Source organism: Hemitrygon akajei, chromosome 8, assembly GCF_048418815.1.
Source record: "Hemitrygon akajei chromosome 8, sHemAka1.3, whole genome shotgun sequence".
Lineage (NCBI taxonomy): Eukaryota > Metazoa > Chordata > Chondrichthyes > Myliobatiformes > Dasyatidae > Hemitrygon > Hemitrygon akajei.
The window spans coordinates 22,047,612-22,070,644 of NC_133131.1; the positions used below are offsets into that span (position 1 = coordinate 22,047,612).

General features: G+C 40.4%; 1 protein-coding gene across 2 annotated transcripts in view; it reads left to right on the forward strand.

Annotated features, from left to right (window-relative positions):
- sez6b (seizure related 6 homolog b) overlaps nucleotides 1-23,033 on the forward strand; it is a 919,909-nt gene that overhangs the window by 258,006 nt on the left and 638,870 nt on the right. The window lies entirely within an intron of this gene.

Genomic DNA, 23,033 nt, shown 5'->3' on the forward strand with positions numbered 1-23,033 from the left:
TGTCTGGTAAAACAGAATCAGCTTTAATATCACTGATGCATGTCATGAAATTTGTTGCTTTGCAGCTGCAGTACCGTGCAATGTATAAAAATACTATAAATTACAATAACAAATGTAAATTAAAAGAATAAAATAAGTAGAGCAAAAAGAAAGCAAAAGTAGTGAGATAGTGTTCATGGGTTGGCTCATTGTCCATTCAGAAATCTGATGGCAAAAAGCTGTTCCTAAAACACTGAGGGTCTGTCTTTAGGCTCCTGTACCACCTCTCTGATAGTAATAATAAGAAAAGAATGTGTCCTGGGTGATGGTGGTCCTTGACGATGGATGCCGCCTTCAGTGCAGGTGAGGCTAGTCCCCCATAATGGAGCTAGCCGAGTTTGCAACCCTTTTTGCCATGAGATGGGATGCATTTGTAGCCTTACACTGGCATGACATGGAATATCTGCATGGCTGAAGCAGGAATTGGCTACAGGATTGGTGGAAGAATGAGAGGTGTGGGGGAAAACCAGGGGTCAAGTAATTAGTTTGAATGACCAATGTCACAGAATCAGGGAAACAGACTGTTGTCCCGATTTGTTTGTGCTTCAGCTACTGTGAAGAAGGATCGCTGATTTCTCACACTTTTAATGTGATGGAAAAAGCCCGTTACTTTATCAGCCTGCTGGATATATTGAACAGCACAAAATCCTTTTGATAATTTAAGGTCTTTGTACATTTGTGATCCCCATTTACTTAGTTTATTTCTATTGTTGATGCTTGCAAAATTTGCAGCCATTTCACTCCACTCTAAAATAAAATCGGTGCCAAATTTCTCCATTCTCCAACTAATTTGAATTTTAAAACAATCCTGTCAGAGTCAAGTGTCAATTATCGTGCATTGCCCAACTGTAGTGAGTTATGTTTTAAGCAAAATGCTTAAATAAAATCTAGTTTAAGTGTGAGCTGACCATGGGCGAAGAAAGCAGGAGCGCAGAAACATGACATGTAATCTCATGATCCCGAGAGGGATTGACAGGGGCAGATGCCGAGAAGCTCCTTCCTTCGACTGGATTGTAGAACTGGGGGAGGTAGGCCTGGGGTAAGGAAAGAGTAATCTATTAGCGAATGAGATGAAGATAAATTTCTTTCTGCAGAGTTGTAAATTTGAGAAATCCTTTCTGTTCTTTCAAATTTACAACCGTAGGGTTTCTCAGGCACTGACTTTATTTAAGGCTGCGATCAATAGGTTTTTTTTTCAGAGAATCAAATTGGGGATCAGAAGACAAAATGGACTTGAGAGGCAGAGTGATAATGACGGAGCAGACTTGAGGGTTGTTGCCATGTATTGCTGCTATCGAGAGTAGACAGCAATATTTAATTGGTAATTATTTTGTTGTCATAGTGAAATGTTTTGCATTGCATGCCATCCCAACACATCACTGCAAACATAGTATGAGGGACACAATAGAAAAATCAATACCAGAATGTGGAATTAGTGTTGTATTTACAGAGAAAATGCAGTGCAGAGAGATAAATATGGTGCAAGAGCTACAACTGGCTGGCAGATTAAAAGTTCATCTTTACAGTACCAGAAGTCCATTCATGGTTCTGTTAACAGTGGGATAGAAATTGACCCCAAGCCTCTGGTATACATTTTCAAGCTTTTCTATCTTTTGCCTAGTGGAAGAGGGGAGAAGACAGAATGACCAGAGTGGAAGGAGTCTTTGACTATGTTGGCTGTGTTCCCAAGGCTGCAGGAAGGCGATGTAGGGGAGATTGGTTTTCGTGAAGGACTGGGCTGGACTCACAACCCATCATCGGGCAGAGCAATTGCCATACCGCTCTGTGATGCACTCCGATAGGGTACTTTCTCTGGGTTTTAATGGAAAATGCTGGAAGTACTTAGCACAACATCTAGCACCCCGAAGAGAAACTAAGTTAAGATTTCATGCTAATGACCTTTCATTAGGAGGTTAACTCAGCCTCTGTCTCTACAATGCTGACCCGAGTATGTCCAGCATCCTCTGTGCTTGTTCCAGATTTACAGTATCTCCAGAATGTTGTCTTACTGGAGCAACAGCTATTAACAGGACAACACTGAAGCAGAAATACACACATTTCAAGGTATAAGATGATGCATGTTGGAACATCTGGGATAAATGTGCGGAATGTCTACTCTGAATGTGTTGGATTTTCTGCTGTAATCACCTGCTCAAAACCCCCATTCTGAATGAAATTTCTTTATGTTGTATTAACCAGCATTTATATTCAAGGAGCTTTAGATTCAGTAAGCAGTGATAATTCACATCTACTGCTGATCTTTTATGGGGGTAAACAAGGTTTAAAAAAAAGATATTGTCTTTATTCACGCTACCTTTTGTAACAAGGCCAGCATTTTCCACACCATGAATGCGCTCTCACTCTGTTGCCCTGTGCGGTATTTATCTCCTGGGGAGGCAGGAAGTAATTTAAGATTTGGTTGTAATATCCTGAATAGTATCAGAGGTAAATGCTTTTTGACAGGGAAAAGCACAAGTGTAGATTTCCAAGGAAAAAGAGGTTATGTATTTGCATAACCAAGCCCTGGAAAACAAGCCATTCTATATACATCAGCATCAGTTCATGTTTCTGCACCACAGCTGAGTCATTTGGAAACATAATTTAGCATGTTAAATTATTAATGGCAATTTATGGAGCTCTTTCACCCTATAGAATTTAATGGCCTCTTTGCTATTTTTAAAACAAACAGTTTGGGAACCTTGCTAAAATAATAACAGAATGTAGCTTGTATGCATTACACAGTGTTTCTGGCAGAGGGAATATTAAACCCCAAGATATACACTTTTCACTTTTTTTTGATGATGTACAAAGTGCTGAGGTCCACATAGTACCTTTCAGCTTTAATAATAAAACATAACAGATTTCTAATATAACTTCAAACAACTTTTCAAATGTTAGCTCATCGAGAGAAAAGACATACATTCCAGGGATTTCACACAATCATAACATTGCTGTGGCACAGTAGAAGTACGCTACTACTGGCCGGTGCTGTGGTGGTGTCAGCACCAGACCAGAATGGTCCTGGGTTCGAATCCGGCCGGCTGCTTGAACGCTTTCCATCTGTGCTGGGTTGAGTGTTGTGCTAGCAACTCGGCTTCATTTAAAAAAAAAGATAAATGCTAAAGAAACGGCAAGGTTGCTGTCCAATGCGCCACAAGGTGTGGAGAGGAACAACGAAAAGGAATTTCTACTTAAGTACTGTAGGTAATTTTCTGATTATTAATTCAAAAATTCAGAAGATCGTACACAGCCGATGACCCAAGTATCTGGCATGCACCATTTGGCCCATTAAGTCAGTGCTATCCTTCCTGATTTTCTATATTAAATCACAGAAATTCTCAAAATGACACACTCTCCACTCATGCAAATGAGCAGCACAGCATCATTTTGAATTGCATTGCCTGAATCAACATGCATCTGCTTTCTGTTTTATTATGCATTAAAATATCAATCAATTTAACATCCTTGTTCAACCATAGAGTAATTAAAGTGCACATGCCATTGAAACTAATCTGGCAATCAACACTTTTACTTTTTATTTGAAGCAAAATTGGAAAGACATGATTCTGCTACAGTCAGTTGATTGCACAAGGCTGGGTTTGAGCTCCAACACTGAAGGATCTCTTCAGCCTCTCGATGTTACAGGGATGATTTTTCAAATTTGTACTTTCAGCAGGGAGCTGATAGCACATCCCGAAAATTTGGGCACATGCTGGGCCTGATTTTGTGGCTATTTAAATTAATGGTTGGAAAATCATGAGCAGCACACAACTGAATGCTCCCTACTGGGAACATCAAGTCAACGCATTAGCTCTGAGCTGTCCTTTCACCGTTTGAATGTGAAAGGGAAATCTGCATTACACTGTATCATCTTAATAATCCCGTTCTGCTTCTGAATGTGAACACAACGTGATTAATTTTGGTAAACATTATGAAATGATATAAACCCAAAGGACAAAATAGCATAAAGATTTGATTGCAGTGCTGGTAATGTTTTAAATGCATTTTATTTCTGATCAGCATCCCAAATTGAATTATAAATAACAGGTGTTTTGTTCATCCTCTTCAGCACATCTTAGATCATGAGACACAGGAACACAATTGGACCATTTGGCCCATCAGTACTGCTTGCACATTCTATCGCGGCTGATTTATTTTCCCTCTTAACCCCATTCTCCTGCCTTCTCCCTGTAACCATCGACACCCTTACTAATCAAAAGCCTATTAACCTCCGTTTAAAAATGTACCCAATGACTCTGTGGCAATGAACTTCACAGATTCACCACACTCTGGCTAAAGAAATTCCTCCTCATCTCTGTTCTAAAGAGATGTCCTTCTATTCTGAGTCTGTGCCCTCTCATCTACCCTATTATTGAGAGCATTCTCTCCATGTCCACTCTTTTTAGGCCTTTCAATATTCAAAAGATTGCAAAGAAATCCCCCTTCCCCCATTCCTTTAAACTCCAATGAGTACAGGCATTAGCCTCCTCTGGACCTTCTCCAACATCAGCACATCCTTTCCTAGATAATGGGCACAAAACTGCTCACAATATTTCAAGCGTGGCCTGACCATTACATGCTTGCTGTAGCAAGCATCCTGTCTGCAGCCACTCAATCCAAGCCTTTCAATATGCGATAGGTTTCAATGAGATCTTGCCTGTCTTTGCTCTTTGAAAGATCCAGTTAGTCCAGCTCGACCCTGCAGTTATATTTTTCCTTTTATCCATCCAAGGATCCATTTCTGTTCTGGAATTTAATATTGTAATTGCAGCCCTGATTTCAGAGCATGATAACTCACAGCTGAATCAAAATCCTTCTATTTCCACCTCTTTTGCAAAGCTGGGTATCATTTTTCTCTTGAGGTTGGCAGTGGGCTAGAAACTGTTTTATTCCTTTTTAATTGTGGTAAAACTGTGACGGAGGTCACTCTGGCACTTTATGAATGCTGCAGAAAGGGAGAGATCCTTGTGCGGTTTTCAGAACATCGATACCAGGGTTTCCCTGCATAAGTTGGAAAAAAAAGAGGGTAAAGTACTAGTTTAATCACCAAGATGTAGTGGGCTGTGGTGCAAATACAGGTAAATACGATTAATGCATAGGGGCACTAGATAACCAGCATGCACATTGGTAAGCTCAAAGAGTCTATTTCTATGCTCAGTGGATCTGCTTCTGACTCTTTGATGCATGCCAGCAACTATGGTGAGGAATAAATAGGCAGCCTTTCCTTATGAAGCGTCTCGGCCAGTAATGTCGACTGTTTATTCCTCTCCATAGACATTGCCTGACCTGCTGAGTTCCTTCAGCGTTCGATGTGTATTGCTCTGGATTTCTAGCATCTGCGGAATCTTTATGTTAATGGTAATATTCATTGTTCTCTGCATGTTCCTGCAGCTGCCAGCATTTAGCCTCACTGGTGCGAATATTGCATCCACACTGTAGAGGTACGTATCTCAGTACAGATAGCACTCTACCAGCTGCAGTGTTGTTGCCGAGTCTGCTATGCCACAATGTCATAAGGAGAGTTGTAGAGCTTTGTCGGTGGGACAGGAAGTCCAGAATACAAACGTATATGAGAGTATAAGACTGGTTACTTCAAGAATGTAACTTGTTGACGAGGGCACAGAGATGCTCCAGAGCTGCAGTTTGGTGTTGCTGATGGGAAGTTGCAGGGAGGATTCGAAGAAGACTTGGGTGCAGCCTCTGAGTTCCTGCTTTTTAAAGAGACCTGCAGCAGAATTCTACATCCCTGCTGTACCTGAAGGGGAAGCAGATGAATCTCTTCCTGAGCCCGTATTTTCGATAATCTTCCTCATGTTGCAAGCTGAGAGGTATGGCACGTATCAGCAGCAGAACCTGGAATAGTCCTAATGCAAAGAGGGACCATGTTTGACCTCTAAGACCAAAAAGGTGGTTTCACATATGTGAGGCTATTTTTAACATTACAGTGAAGACATAAATTTATTTTAGATAGTACAATATTGGGCAGATGAGGTTTATAAAGACTGATTGTGCGAGAGTGCTTTTTCTCAGACCAATGAGGTTTGGAAACTTTCTGGACATTTGTAGAACTCATTTTAGGCATTGGCACCTTTTCAGGGTGTTTAATACAGAAAAAACACTGGCAAATGAAAATCACAGTCATATTTTGCAATAGAAGCTGAGACGCCCATGAACAAACGCAAAACTGCTGTACTCTAAGTCAAGTGAATGTTCAATTCTCTATTATCTATTTTTGCTAGGTGTTACATGACAAATTTCTCAGTTTCTGCTTCTGTATTAAGAATCCTTTCATATCCCTTCAATAACCAGACTCAAATCCCCATCTCCCTTCTTTGCCTTGAGGAAAAGAATCATAGTTTCTGTTATGTGCACAGGCACAATTTTGTAATGTGACGAGATAAATGAAACAGCTCAGTGGGAGAGGAACTTTGAGACAAAGCTGCTTAGTTAAAAAAGGGAAGGATGGAGAGAGGGCTCTTGGACATCTGAAAGGCAGAGGAGTTACTGATTCTTTTTGCTTTCTGACTTGAGATCCGAGGTGAAATTGAATAGTCTACCGTTAATTTCCATTGGTGCTAATTGTGTAAAATTCATATTTCATCTGAAATTAATTATGCACATACACAGTCCTGAGTGAAATTGCACCAATAAAAACATTGATTTGGGTACTTAAGCATGCAGTCCTCATAAGAACATAAGAGATAGGAGCAGGAGTAGACCAATCGGCCCCTCAAGCCTCTTCCGCCATTCAACAAGATCATGGCTGATCCAATCTTAACTATAAGCATTAGAATGCTGACCTTTCCCTGGCATATGGCTTATAGCTAAAAATGTAATCATCCTCATAATATCAATTTCTGCCGATTCTGATTTAAATGGAGCTTAAAACTCTCCATTGCAATTATGGTGGAGCAGTCTCAACCGGACTAGGAACACAGAGTTCTGGTACATTGCTTTTCCTGCTAATTAAATGGCACTTTTGACATCAAGGGCTTGACTGGGCATTTTTAAAACTGACTGCAGTCTGCCAAAATGCATCTCCAAATCTACAGTATGTACTTAAGCTAACTGGAGGGTTTTATTTTCTTCAGTATTTGGCTGTGAGGATATCCATTCAATAGAGTGCCAGTGGCAGTATTCCATTAGTATGAGGCTTTGCTGTGGGCAGAATAGTTCCTTAAGGTGGTTAGCTTTCTCAGCATAGGAGACAAGGACATAAGGCATAAGAGCAGAATTAGGCCATTTGGCCATTGTGTCTGCTTCTCCATACCATACTGGCTGATTTATTATCCCTCTCAACCCCATTACCTTGCCTTCTCCCTGTAATCTTTGACACCCTTACTAATCGTGAACCTATCAACATCCGCTTTGAATGGACCCAATGATATGGCCTCCACAACCAACGAAGAAATGAATTCCACAGACGCACCACCCTCTGATGACAGAAATCTTTCCTCGTCTCTATTCTAAAGGTACATTCCTGTATTCTGAAGTGGTGTCCTCTGGTCCTAGACTCCCCTTCTATTGGAAACATCCTCTCCACGTCCACTCTATCTAGGCCTTTCGATATTCAATAGATTTCAAAGAGACGCCTACTCCCATTCTTCAAAAATCCAGCTTGTACAGTTGTGAATCTCCTCTGGACTCTCTCCAAAGCCAAAACATCCTTTCCTAGATATGTGTCCCAAAACTGCTCACAACACTCCAAGTGTTGTCTGACCATTGCTTTCTAAAGCCTCAACATTGTGTGCTTGATTTTTATGTTCTAGTCCTCTTGAATGAACAAGCCCTTCAGCAAAGATTGTCTCCCAGAAAAGCTTCATTGATTTCACTTCCTCTGCAATAAAAAATGTACTCAGAGGCTCTGGACTTCCAAAGTTCATTATTTTGATTTACATAATGGTGAAGGAAGACCTTTGACCATGATCTCTTAGCTGGGCACTTGTTCTATGAACACAAGGTCATGAAAGCTCTCATCTTTGATGGCATTTCTTTGTGAAAACATGCATCGTAAAAAGCTGCATCGTAGAAGTCAACCAAGACAGCAAATTAATGTGGAGTAATTTCTCTGTGTGTGTATAAATTGCAGTGAGCAGATCACCTTCATGTTTCTTCTGAAATTTCTTTTGTGTGGGGACTCTGCCAGTTTCTGCCAAGCTTGTTTCATGGATGGAATATATCCCTGTATTCCGGCATATAGAATTTGATTTTGCACTGCATTTCATTGCCCGGTATTTTGGTGTTCATTTAAGTGAATAGGGATGCTATGTGCTTTTCCTGCACCTCAGTCAACATGTGTGGATGCCGTGCCGATTCTGCCTTTGAGAAGCAACACCCTAAATGCTGCACCATGGTGTTGGGAGAAGTACATAATAAAATTATGTTTTGTTAGGAATAATACAAGTCCCCCTTTGTTTCGTAGGGCTTGTTTCTTTGTGTGAATGACACTTCATGCTGGATTTTGAAAAAAAAATCACAATTGCTTTCAGCAGGGAACCACATTTGGTTTGAATGCAAAATTCAACAATCTTTACCCACCAAAATTAATGAAATCTTATTTTAAAGTAATAGCTCTTTTTGTGACATTTGGGGTTTCAAAGGAAATAGTCAACAAAAGAACAAAATGGGTAGAATAAAGGCAGCTGAAATCAAGGAAAGAAGCGACTTTGGTGTTTGCTGTATCTTTTATTAATATTACAAATTTATGGAAAATAAATATCATATTATACAATACAATTACTTGTTAATCTGTGGGAACTTTTCCAGCGGTGCAGTGAAGTGATTATTTAATTGGCCAATTTAAATTTAATTGCAATGTGAACAACTAAAATTGCACAATCGCAAATATATTCTTTCTCTCTCTCTTTACACTTTTATCTTTCTCCCTCTCTGAGGTTGCTGACCATCTCCAAATCTGATCTCCCCCCCCCCCCCCCCAATGAGGACAAGCTCATGGACCTCTGGTTTAATTCTTCTAAATGCCGGCGAGTACAGACCCAGAGCCATCAAACACTCGTTATACGTTAAGTAAATCAAGAGAGATTGTTCCCGTGGTTGGACCATTGTGACCCGACACAGGTTTAAGGTGTCTGATGGTAGTCCAAAGGCAGTGGGAGGAAAAACCTCACCCAGCAATAGAAGGAAACCAAAATTCAGTGGCATAGTCAAGGAAGTGGATCCAATACTCTTTCCAAAGAGGAACTGATGAAGTAGTTGAAGAGAAACAAATTGCAATAACTTTGCAATAATGGTTCTATTATAGTGACTCTTATGAAAATTTGGCACAGGTATGGCAAGTCCGACAACCTTTCCTGTGCTTGAAGGATTCTGCGGGCTAGACATTGTATTGTGAATGTGAAGTGATGGTATGGTGGGACAAAGTCCAGTTTTATTTGAGGGAGCGACACACTGCAGTGGTCTACCTAGCACAACGTTCAAGCCAGTAATTGCAGTAGAATGCTTTCTTCACTGTTTATTTGCCCCTTTCTTCTATGATCTCTCACCATCCCAGGGCTGAGAGATTACAGAAGATGGTGAAGGTGATCATCTTGAAGTGAAGATGACAACACATTTATTATCATATGACTGCGAAGACTGTGGATAGGAGCAGAAAAAATGCCTGGAAGGGGAGGGGCAGGAGCACTCCAGCAGGAAGGGGTGGGGCTTGCTGATCAGAGGTGACTTGGAAAGTGGGAGTAGTCAGTCAGCAAATGATTTTAAAAGTAGTTTTTAGTGTTTAATTAGGGTGTAATCTGGAGACATGGGTCAGATTGGGCTCAGGAGAGGACCAATCCAGTTTTGCTTTGAGAACAGGCAAATGAGACATGAGTTTTGGTGGTTGGGGACTGGGATGTGTTGATAAGCTATTGCAGTAACAACAGAAATCTAAATTTGACCTTTTATGGAGAAGCACATTATTTAGCAGCATTTTAAATATATGTAAACATTTGAGGGCATCTTTAACGTGCTGTAATTATTAGTGTGAAGTAAAAGAACATCCACACCAAACCCCCCCCCCCCACCTCCATTTGTTGGGAGGTAATTGGGAGGGGGGAAGCAGCAGCGTGTAAGGAAAGGATGAGGAATTCATCTGGAGGTACATTAGGGGACTTGGGGGTATGTTGCATTTGTCAATAGATGGGGGATTGAATCATATTTAGAGTTAAGAATGGGAGGGAGGGGCCAGTGAAAACACTGGTAGTGATCAGTAAACAATGAACACTGAAAGATCAACCATAACATAAAATACCAAGATCACTCCAGTGGTCAGGTAGGATCTGTCAAAGAGAAACAGAGTTAGTGTCTCAACTTAAAAATTAACCCAGTTTCTCCTTCCATGGTTGCTGCCTGGCCTGCTAAGTATTTCTATTGCAAATTTCTAGTATCTGCAGTTTATTGATTTTTCAAAAAGATAACTTTACCCATTGTCGGGTGGATAACATGGAAGTCTTTCCACTGAGCCATGTTTGATCCTCTAATGTTGAAGCAGGCCTCAGTCATCTTTCACAAGTTGCTTCAATGTTTCAGAAATGTACCATTCCAAGGTCTCATGATGATACAACTTTTCTCAGATGGCATTGAAACAGACGTAGCAAGGCATTGGATATCACTCTATACACTTGCCTCTTTCCATGCATATGTACATACATCTGTGTGATGGGTATCAACTATCCATGTTGGGGGCCTTTTCACAGAGTTTACTTGCTACCACAACAGCTGACGTTTCTGGAGATCAAAGAAGTTGTTCTTGAGTAAGTTAAACTTCCAACCAATATTCTTTGTTCAGCTCCTTCTTGAAAACAAGAAGCAGTCTTCAGTTATTAACGTAAATAGCAAACAATAATCAGTCTGTAGTTAAAAGGACAGCATTGCAAGCAAACAACACTCTCTATGGAGCACAGACTGGTGGTCCATAGCCTAGGGATGACTACACAAAAGATGCAGTGTAGACAATGGGGTTATGTTAATTGGCTTGCATCAAACCAAACAATGCTGGCTAAGTTATTTAGTTCAAGGAAGCTTGCAGACTAGATTGATACTGTCAATTAGCACATCAAATAGCTGATTGATCAATAGTTGGAAGATTTGTATACTCAGTACTAGAGTTAAGTTTGAGTTCAGGGGTCTCTGGCAGTGTCAGCGTTCACAGTGTAAATTTTGTGTGACTGGGATCTCTGTTCCCAGAAGTTTTTCAACCTTCTGTGTGTAAAGTTACCGCAAATATATCACTCTTGTGTGTGAAATCACCCAGTATAAAAACTATAAATATAAGGGAGCATGCAGGCTTGGTAGGAATGATCATGGAATGGTAATCATTAGTAATTTGGACATCTATTATCAGATAGAAATCTTCTGAGTTTTAAATGTGTTTTAAAAATTTTACTTAAACATGTATTACTAAAAATAAATGAAGTACTTAAACTTCCTTGTTAGCTGGAAGAATCTCCTCCTTGGCAGGGAGGGGGAAACCACTGTTCAAGTAGTGGGTATTGGCAGCTAAACTCACTGTAGACGATAAATAGGGAAGTGATGTAGCCTTTGAAGAGTAGGTGGCTACGGTACAATCTCCCTTTAGTGAAGGTACCTGTGGCTATCTATATCAAATAAGGCTTTAGATCTTCATTTGAGTTTAGAACTACGCAGTCAGAAAACCCAACACCATCACATCTGTTGACAATGTTCTGAGAAAAGCATATTAATATTAAAAGCTAATTATTTTTCTCCCTCCACGGACACTGCTTGACCTGTCAATCTTTTTCAGCATTTTCCGTTCATATTTCCACTGTCTGCAGAGGATCTGGGTTAACAATCCAGAAGTATTCTACTGCACTACAAATTAGCAACTTAAATAGAAGTTCGGAGTGCTTCGCATGAAAAATGTTGCAATATGGCATAGAGTTTCCAGGTCTATACCTCTGCTTGGTGGTGCTGTGGGTGCTGTCCAATTCAGTAGTGTTTTGTATCATTTGGCTTCTGTGCATGGTTTAGTCATTTAAATGAGTCAGACTATAATCTTAACACGTCTATGATACTTTATACCTTTAAAAAAAGACATAAGAACACTGAGCATCACCTATGTCATTGCCGGTGATCTACACAATTCATTAAACAAATTCTGTTCATGGGAGAAACACGCATCAGTAGAGGAAGGACTCCGAATCGCACCATGCATATTTGATAGCACCCTACTTGATAGGAATCGGCTTTAATTTCAAGACTTATTTCAAAGATGTTACCTCAGTACAGCATTGCCACAAAAGTGCCAGACTGGATTTAAAATTCAAATCTTGGGTTAGTGTTTGAACTTTCACCTCCTGATTTCAAGGTAAGAATGAGGCCTAATTAAAAAATGCACACATTCTTCCAACACACTCAGCAGTCCATCCACAGGAGATTGACAATTTTTATATGCAATCTGATTTTAACGTAGCTACCTATTGTTCCAACAAAGGGTTTTTGTGATTGCATGAATAATCAAGTTCCATTAAAAATTGATTGAGCCTTCAATAAACAAGATACACCTTGTCAGAAGCAACAGGAATCATTTTGCAACCTAAACAATTATCAAGCTTTCTCAATTACTTAAATATTTAGAAGGTTTTCTTCCACATTGTGTGGATTAATATAGACGTACCACAGCATTGTGAGCAGTACATTTAGAGAAAGCTCTTACAAACACTTGAAATATTCTTTAAATGAAGCTGTTTATTGAACTGTTCTGCACACTGGTGTCTGGACTAATCAGTCAACCATCTGAAGCAGAAAGCAGTATTTGTTCCAGGGTTTTAAAGCTTGCCATCATGTAACCTCTTTTCATAGCTAGCCTTGCATTTTCATCTGCTCTTATCCATGCTCACAAAATGGAGTTACACCACCATTTGATGATACCACGTTGTCAATGGGCAATGAATTGCCCAGCAGTTTATGGTTTACAGCCCAAAGTACCATGGCTATTCCACATCTAGCATGGGCTCAGTTGCCAGTTCAGGAGCAGATAGCCTATGTGGCAAAAATTATGCTGCTGCTCAAAAACTGTTAGTCATAATCCAAAATAGCAGGCAGGCAGATAGAAAGTTATTCTTGCAAGCTCAAAGGGACAAAAAAGTGTTGTTGATATTGGTCTAACCCCAGGTAGAATAATTTTGTGCTCATTTCCACATGTTTTATTCCCCATCAGGAAAATTGCCTCTTTGTGCTTCACACGGATTTTCGTTCTCCCTGCACTTTTGGTAACAGCATAATACCATTGCATGAAGGCAGCAATTGTGACACATACAAAATTCACCTGCAAAGATTAGCAACCTCTGAAAAATTACAGTTCTTTTTCACTCTCAGGTTTTATGAAGGGTGCATCCACATGCAACGATGCTACTTAAAGAACCAGCACACAGACTTTTCTTTTCATCGTCCAGATCCACATCCTTAAAGAAACCCTCATCAATGCATTGACTGTTTTACCCATGAGATGAGGGTCATAGTTCCCCAAAGCCTCCTAACCTTCTAAACTGTTGTTGCTAATCTCTGAAGCACTTCAAAGTCAACTGATCACCAATGTATGTATGAAGTTACTCAATTCCATCTTTAGGAAGAGAGTTTTATTTACTTCATCTCCAGCCCACGGGAATGATACCCACAGTCGATTGCACTGCAGGTCTCCTCAATGTTCAGATATTCAGAGGCCATTAATTTTTTTTTTTCCTGAGATTTCTCTGGCTACCTCCTGCCAGAAATGCCTGGCTTTAGTCTGATTAGGTTTTCAAGGTGTTTTTCCAGAAAGAATATGCTTCTTGTCGGTGTTCTTCTCCAGATAGTGCATTTTCCTCTATCCCTAAAGATACTCATACACCCTATCTCATCATTGAGGATTAATTACCAGAAAAACAGTCCTTCTATTACAGGATGTCTCCTTCTGAGCTCTATGCAAGGGAGGAGCCTGCTGGATTATAGGCTAACGGTGATGACTACTTTCAGCAATACAAAAGGAAATATTGCGCTGAAAGGATCACCATTCTTCAGTGAACCCCATGTCTGAGACTCTCACACGTGGCTTCAGAGAGACCCACAGAAAAGAAATGAGAAATGTCTAGGCTAGCAACAAAGGTGACAAGAGTTGCCTGGGGGGGCATGGAGTGGTGGGAAAGAGAAACAGTGGCACACACAGAGTGTTAGACAGATGGAGACACACCACTCTGTGTGAGTGAGTGTGTGTGTGTGTGTGTGAGACAGAGTGAGATAGAAATTGAAAGGAAGAAAAAAAAATGGAGACAGAAGAGAAAAATGGAGAGAGAGAGAGAGAAAGAGAAATGGTGAAAGATCATTTCAGAGGATCTATTCTGGCCCAGTGTGCAAGTGCCATTATGAGGGAAGCACAGCAGTACCTCCAATTTCTTCAAAGTTTGCGAGGATTTGACATGTCATTTAAGACTTTGACAATCTTCTATAGATGTGTGGTGAAAAAAAAAGCAAAAAAAAATAATTAAGACCAAAATTGGGCCATTGAAGACAGAAACGGGTGAATTTATTCTGGGGAACAAGGAAATGGCAGAGGAGTTGAACAGGTACTTTGGATCTGTCTTCACTAGGGAAGACACAAACAATCTCCCAGATGTAATAGTGGCCAAAGGAACTAGGGTAAAGGATGAACTGAAGGAAATTTATATTAAGCAAGAAACGGTGTTGGATAGACTGTTGAGTCTGAAGGCTGATAAGTCCCTGGGACCTGATGGTCTGCATCCCAGGTTACCTAAAAAGGTGGCTCTAGAAATCGTGGATGCATTGGTAATCATTTTCCAATGTTTTATAGATTCAGGAACAGTTCCTACTGATTGGAGGGTGGCTAATGTTGTCCCACTTTTCAAGAAAGGAGGGAGAGAGAAAACAGGGAATTATAGACCAGTTAGCCTGACGTCAGTGGTGGGAAAGATGCTGGAGTCAATTATAAAAGAGGAAATTACGACACATTTGGATAGCAGTAGAAGGATCAGTCCGAGTCAGCATGGATTTATGAAGAGAAAATCATGGTTGATTAATCTTCTGGAGTTTTTTGAGGATGTAACTATGAAAATGGACAAGGGAGAGCCAGTGGATGTAGTGTACCTGGACTTCCAGAAAGCTTTTGATAAAGTCCCACATAGGAGATTAGTGGGCAAAATTAGGGCACATGGTATTGGGGGCAGAGTACTGACATGGATTGAAAATTGGCTGGCTGACAGGAAACAAAGAGTAGCGATTAACGGGTCCCTTTTGGAATGGCAGGCTGTGACCAGTGGGGTACAGCAAGGTTCGGTGCTGGGACCGCAGCTGTTTACAATATACAATAATGATTTAGATGAAGGGATTAAAAGTAACATTAGCAAATTTGCTGATGACACAAAGCTGGGTGGCAGTGTGAAATGTCAGGAGGATGTTATGAGAATGCAGGGTGAATTGGACAGGTTGGGTGAGTGGGCAAATGTATGGCAGATGCAGTTTAATGTGGATAAATGTGAGGTTATCCACTTTGGTGGCAAGAACAGGAAGGCAGATTACTATCTAAATGGAGTCGTTAGGAATAGGGGAAGTACAACGAGATCTAGGTGTTCTTGTACATCAGTCAATGAAAGCAAGCATGCAGGTACAGCAGGCAGTGAAGAAAGCTAATGGCATGCTGGCTTTTATAACAAGAGGAATTGAGTATGGGAGTAAAGAGGTCCTTCTGCAGCTGTACGGGGCCCTGGTGAGACCCCACCTGGTGTATTGTGTGCAGTTTTGGTCTCCAAATTTGAGGAAGGACATTCTTGCTATTGAGGGAGCGCAGCGTAGGTTCACAAGGTTAATTCCCGGAATGGCGGGACTGTCATATGTTGAAAAATTGGAGCTACTGGGCTTGTATACACTGGAATTTAGAAGGATGAGAGGGGATCGGATTGAAACATATGAGATTATTAAGGGATTGGACACGCTGGAGGCAGGAAGCATGTTCTGGGTGAGTCCAGAACTAGAGGCCACAGTTTAAGAATAGGGGGTAGGCCATTTAGAACAGAGATGCGGAAAAACTTTTTCAGCCAGAGAGTGGTGGATATGTGGAATGCTCTGCCCCAGAAGGCAGTGGAGGCCAAGTCTCTGGATGCATTCAAGAGAGAGTTAGATAGAGCTCTTATAGATAGCGGGGTCAAGGGATATGGGGAGAGGGCAGGAACGGGGTACTGATTGTGTATGATCAGCCATGATCACAGTGAATGGCGGTGCTGGCTAGAAGGGCCGAATGCCCTACTCCTGCACCTAGCCTATTGTCTATAAAATATTGACTGGTTACATCATGGCCTGCTATGGAAACACTAATGTCTTGAATGGAAAAGCCTACAAAAAGTGATAAAGGCCAGACCATCATGAGTGAATCCCTCCCACACTGAGTGCTGTTGCAGGAAAGCAGTGTCCATCATCGAGGACCCCCATCACCCAGACGCTGGGCCTTTCTCACTGCTTCCATCAGAAAGCAGGTGAAGGAGCCTCAGGACCCCTGCCACCAGGTTCAGGAACAGTTATTACTCCTTGACCATCAGTCTCTTGAACCAGAGGGGATGTGTGTGTGTGTGTGTGCGGCCTTAACTCCTGGTGGAGTCTTTGGGGCGCCGTCATGACAAGCTTCTTGCACCAATCTTTTTGGTGATTGCTCATCTTGGCATCTGAAAGCTGGTGGAGCCCATCCCTCTCCAGGTGATTTTTTTTTTACGAGGTTGAGTTGCTAGTTCAACACTCAACCCAGGCACGGATGGAGAGCGTGCAAGGGAACCAGCCGGATTCAAACTCAGGACCTCTTGCGCTGAAGTCCAGCGTTGATGCCACTACATCACCAGCTGCCGTAACTTCATTCAACTTCACTTGTCAACACTGAACTGTTCCCACAACCCATAAAATGACTTTCAAGGACTCTTTATCTCATATTCTTGATATTCATTGCTTATTTATTCATACTTTTCATTTTATTTTCTTTTTGTATTTGCATGATTTGTTGTCTTTTGCATGTTGGTTATTTGTCTGCTCTGTGGACTGTGGCCTTTCATTGATTCTATTGTTTTTCTTATATGTACTGTCGTCGTGGCTATCCCTCGAGGTCGAGGAAGATGGTCTTCATTCCATTTCCACAGAGCGAAGATGCCTGTGCATGTATTTGTTTAACGTGTAATTGATGTTGCACTCCAAGAAGCACACGATACTTCACAAATCAAACAACTGATTCCAATGGTACGGAAACCACGACGATTGGAGCTGATGGATTTGTTGCAGCCTTCATCCGCCTTCACAGCCATCGAGTTTGAAGTAACTTCATCCGCCTGTTCCTTCATTGAGGTCTTGGTTGGATTGTTCTTTGTCAGGGACCTCACCCTTGACCTTACCGCCATGGGTGACCCTACCAGGAGCATAGCTCCAGACGGCATCACTCTCAGGATCTCAGGACCACACAAGCTTCTCCACCACGACAAGGTGACAATCCACGGAGAAGTATATTTACTGTAATGTCCATTTAAAAAAAAAAAAGAATCTCAGGGTTGTATAATGTGACATGCTGTACATGTACTTTGATAATAAATTTACTTTGAACTTTTTTTAATGAGGGGGAATCTCTTTTCAATCTACTAAATATTGAAAGGCCTAGATATGTGGATGTGGAGACAATGTTTCCTATACAGGGGGCATCTAGGAATAGAGAACACAGCCTCAGAATAGAGGGAGAGCGATGAGGAGGATTTTTTGTGGTGAATCTATGGAATTCATTGGCACAGATGGCTGTGGAGGCAGTCATTGGATATACTTAAAGCAGAGGTTGATAAGTTCTTGATTACTAAATGTGTCAAAGATTATGGGTAGAAGGCAGAAGGAGTTGAGAGGGATAATAAATTATCCATCATTGAATGGTGGAGCATGCATGATGGGCCAAATGGCCTAATTCTTCTCCTGTATCTTATGGTCTTATGATCGCTATCACCTGTCTTTGGTTTAAGCCCATGACTTAAGACCTTTGTCCCCAGTACCATTTTCTGCACCTCCAAACCCTTTGCATCTTTCCTAAAATGTATCATCCAGATTTGCACACAAAGCTCCATATGTGTTTCATAGAGCTCCAATGAGATTTTTTTGCTTTTGTCCCGTCTTCTTATTTGTAAGTGTGAAAATTCTGCATGCATTATTTAATCAATACCTCAGCCTAGACTGCCACTTTCACAGCTATGTGCAGTTTTACCCCAGGTCTCTGTGTTCCACCATGTTCTGTATGGGTCCTCATAGATATTGCAGTGTATCAGTTAGCATTTATCTGCATTAAATTTCACTACCCATAAGCAATGCAGTCCTTTCCTACCAGCCTGTATATTCATTTTGATGTCTATTTCTATCCTCTTTGCAGATTACTTCCCTTCCATGTACACTCTGTGGCCAGTTTATGACATAATTCCTTTACCTAATAAATGGGTTTTCTCTAAGTTTTTTGATTTCCTCCAAATCCCAAAGCCATGCTGGTTGATAGGTAAATTAACTACTGTAGTGTCAGAAACAGGCGGATGTTAGTGAAACTAAAATGCAATTAGTGTAGGATTGCAATAAAAGTATCCTCTATAGTCTGGATTAGGGGTTCCCAATCTTTTTATGCCATGGACCCCTCCTTTTAACCGAGGGCTCTATGGACCTCAGATTGGGTCCCTTGGACTAGATGGACGAGGAGCTCATTTACTATCACAAGGAGAATGTTAAAACTCCACACAGGCAGTACTGCAGATCAGGATTGAACCCAGGTTTGCATGCCATATAATTGTAGGACATAAATCCAATTTGTTTACAAGTGTCAAGGAAAAAAAGCATTTCTCTTTGGGCAATCTGCTGAGCAATGTTTAATTCCCCCAAACTGGAAATTAAACCACTCTTCACCCTGACTCTCTGTTTCCAATTCCATCTTCATGATGTCACTGCCTCTTTTATTTCATGGGCCCCTGTCTGCAAAAGAATAAAACACCCTTGGATGCATTTCTGTACAGCAGCTGATATATGATGGTACTTTAAATGTTGGTCAGCTTTTACTTGCGCAGTTCTGTATGTAGGAGTTGTTAATCTTTCTTCATTCACAGAGTTCACGTCTGTTAGATCTAAAGGCTAGTGGAGAATCCAGCAGTAATTATTCTAAGTGCATCTGAAATACATCATGCATGGGTGAAGCCCAGTAGCAGAAGTTGTTGCTTGGAATGTTAAAGAGCAGGTTGCCTACAGATTGGGTTCTCACTACCTTTTGGTGCCTTGACTCTTATTAAATTGAATTTTTGCCTGGAACACAGTACTGTAACCTGACTAATCTGCAGATCAACAGTCTACCGAGGTCCTTCAGACCATTTGAAACTCAACCTTCCTTTTAAAATTATTAATAAGCGAAGATTGTGTCTCTGTTACTTAAGCTATTTTCAAAGTGAATGCAGTAAAGGCAAGATCTCCTTCTTATGTAGGAATAGATCATAAAGCTTTATTTCTGCATAGATATTACTTGGTGTTAGAATGTTATCGCTGTAATAAATTGTACCATTGACACAGATTCAAAAATAACAAGATCTGTACCTTTCGCTTGAACATCTTTAATATTTCATTTCACTTCAAGCTGCAGTGGTTTTGCTATGTTAGGAATGTGGTAGCTATTTTCCTCACAGGAAAGTTCCATATTTGGTAATAAAATGTAAGACCTGTTGAATTGCTTTTAGTATTCAATAACAGTTCAAAATATTGGATGTACATACAAGTAATTATGTGAGTTTTGAATGGTAGTTTTCATTACTCAAATCCCAGAACACTTGCTGGAGTTTAGAAGCATGAAGAGGATCTCAGTGAAACCAACTTAAAGTTGAAAGGCTTAGACAGACTGGGTGGACCAGGGCCATTGAACGTTCCTCATAGATTAAACCTTTCATTCTTGGGGTCATTCGTATAAACCAACTCTGGACCCTCTCTAATGCCAGCAACAGATATTGGGCCAAAACCTGCTCACAATACTCTAGATGTAGTCTGACTAATGCATTATAATGCCTCAGCATTATATACTTGCTTTCATATTCTAGTTCTCCAAAATTCTTCTTTACTACTGACTCAACTTGCAAGTTAACCTTTAGAAAGAGCTGCACTAGGACTTCCAAGTCTCTTTACACCTCTAATTTCGGAATTTGCTCGCCAGATGATGAAGTAAGTATAATTATGGACTTTTCACCAAAAAGAACAACTCTTGGTCCTGGAAGAAGTGAAATCAGGGTTCAACAGATTGATTACTGGAATGAGGAGATATTCAGAAGAGTGCAGTCTACTCCCTAGAATTTGGAAGAACCAAAGTTGATCTCATGGGACCTTTCAGTATTCTTAGAGAGTTTGATTGAGATACATTGGGAAAACATGTTCTTTGGTGGGACAATTTAGAGATGGGTATCGACTCTTAAGTACTAAGATGAGAAGTATCTTCATTCATAAGATCTGAATCTTTTGAACTTACCTAATCTCAAAGGCTGTAGTTTCTTACTCACTGAACTTATTCCAGTCAGTGAGGTGAAAGATGAAGTCAGAATAGAAGATCGATAACTTTGAGAATCCCAAGGTACTCTGTATGTACAGTACATCGAAAGCAAGAGGTTTGCCGGGGAAAGAATGGATTTCCTTGGGGACTAAAGGAGTAATCTATGTGTGGAGCCAGGGAATGTGGATGAGGCCCTAAAGATATATTCTCATTTGTTTTCACTAAGGTGAATATGTGGAGGATATTGAGTGCAGGGAGAGTACACTGTTAGTGACATATAGAGAGGATGTCTGTGGTCCCAGGAAGTGCAAGGTTTGATAAATTCCCATGTCTCAACTATGGGAAATATTATTGCATCTTCATTCTTCAAATGTAAAGAGCCAGAAGACAATGTAGGTCACATGGGATAAGTAAGATAACTGAAGGCTAGCGATCCTTATGTCAGTTGTAAGGAAGTTATTGGGGAAAATTCTGAGGGATATGATTTATGTATATTTTGAAAGGCAGGGGCTATTGGCATGGATTTGAGCAAAGGAAATCCTATGTCTTTAATTTGATTATATGTAGTTTTTGAAGAGGATGAAAGTAGAGCATTCAAAGTAGTCTATTGACTTAGTTAAGAGAGGGTGTGGTGTAAACTTATTTCTGTGATTGGGAATTTCTAACCATTCGTGTACTTCAAGGATGTGTGCTGCGACCAATATAGGAGGAATGATTAGTAAGTTTCGGCTTAACATGAAAATTGGTGTTGTTGTGGATATCTAAGGTTACCTAAGGTTACAACAGGATATAGATATGATACTAAATTGGGCAAAGAAGTTAATCCCACAAGGGCAAAGTGATCGGTTTTTGAAAGTCAAGCAGGGGTTGACATATGTAGTAAATGGTAGGATGTTAAGGAATACTGAACAAAATGACTTTGGGATTGAAACTCATAGTACCCTGAAAACACCAACATAGGTGGACAGAATGGTGAAGGAAGTATAATAATTTCATTTCTTTCATAGATTGGAGCATAGAATCTAAAAGTTTGAAACTGTGCAAAATGCTAATTACTTTGGAGCATTGTGCACTTTTGGAAAGATGTGATTGCTTTGGAGAGGGAGAGAGCAAAAGAGAATCAACTGGATGATGCTTGGATTGGAGGAACTAGTTATAGATTGAATAGTCTGGTTTTGTCCTTTGAATCAGGAAGGCCAAGTGATGACCAGATGGAGATATATAACATGTTAAGAGGCACAGCTAAGGTAGGTAGTCAGAATCTTTTAACCATGGTAGGAGTTGTAAAGACAAGAGAGCATAGGCTTAAAGGTTAGAGGAAAGAATCCGAAAGGATATTTATGAGGAATGTTTCTTTATGCAGAGAGTAGTTGATATCTGGAACTCGGTACCAGAGGATCTGATTAAGAGGCACAGAAGGATACAGACCCATACGGACAAATAGGGTTACTGTAGATCAACATGGGCATGGTGAATTGAAGGTTCTGTTTCTGTACTGAACCACTCTACGATATGATTCAATACACGATATTGAATGGCGGAGTACACTTGGATTAAATAACCTTCAGCTGTTCAGTTGCTGTTATTTAAAATAAGATTGACTCAGTATTGAAATGTACCTGACCTTGCAAACTATTTTCTTTCCTGATATCCTGTATTTGGTCTGTTTTACTTTAACTATTCCTTATTAATGCGGTTCAGTATACAAAATAATTTATAGTTCAGTGCAACTATGCACATTAATATGTTATATGCAAGGTGATGTCAAGTTCCAGCATCTCTACAAGATGGAAGGAATAACAGGAGGAAAAATTCATGGACTGAGTTGAATTAATGAAGAACAAATATATTTCTTTTACTCAGACCAGTAGAGTTTTCTCATGCTGCAGTTAATTTATCTTGAATAGAACTCTTGCCAGCATGGTGAAAAAGGCCCAGCTTTCTTTCTCTTAACATACATTTTTTTTTAACTTCACTTCAACCATTTGTTTCTTTTCAAAGTGAAACTGTTTTCCACCTTCAATTTATGAGAGAGAATTCTCTCTGATTATGTCAGATGATCAGCAGCAAAGGGAAATAAATAATTATGCATGGTACTTGGAATTTTAGTGGCCATCTGATGCTGCTTCCTTTCGTAGGAAAAAGTATCATATATACTTATCATATATATTTTTAAATATATACGTATTTTATTTATTTAGCAGTACAGTGCAGAGTAGGTCCTTCAGGCTTTCCAGCCATGTTGCCCCCGTAAACCCCGACAAACCTAACCCTAATCGAACCATGGGACAATTTGCAAAGGCCAATTAACCTACCTGGTACGTCTTTGGACAGTGGGAGGAAACCAGGGCACCCTGGGAAAACCCACACTCGCAAACTCGTAAATTTAATGTATGAATATAATCCTCAGAATCTGCTAAAACAACCAACTCTTGGGGACTGAAGCATATTCGGGGATACTTGATTAGAAAAGTCATTTGGT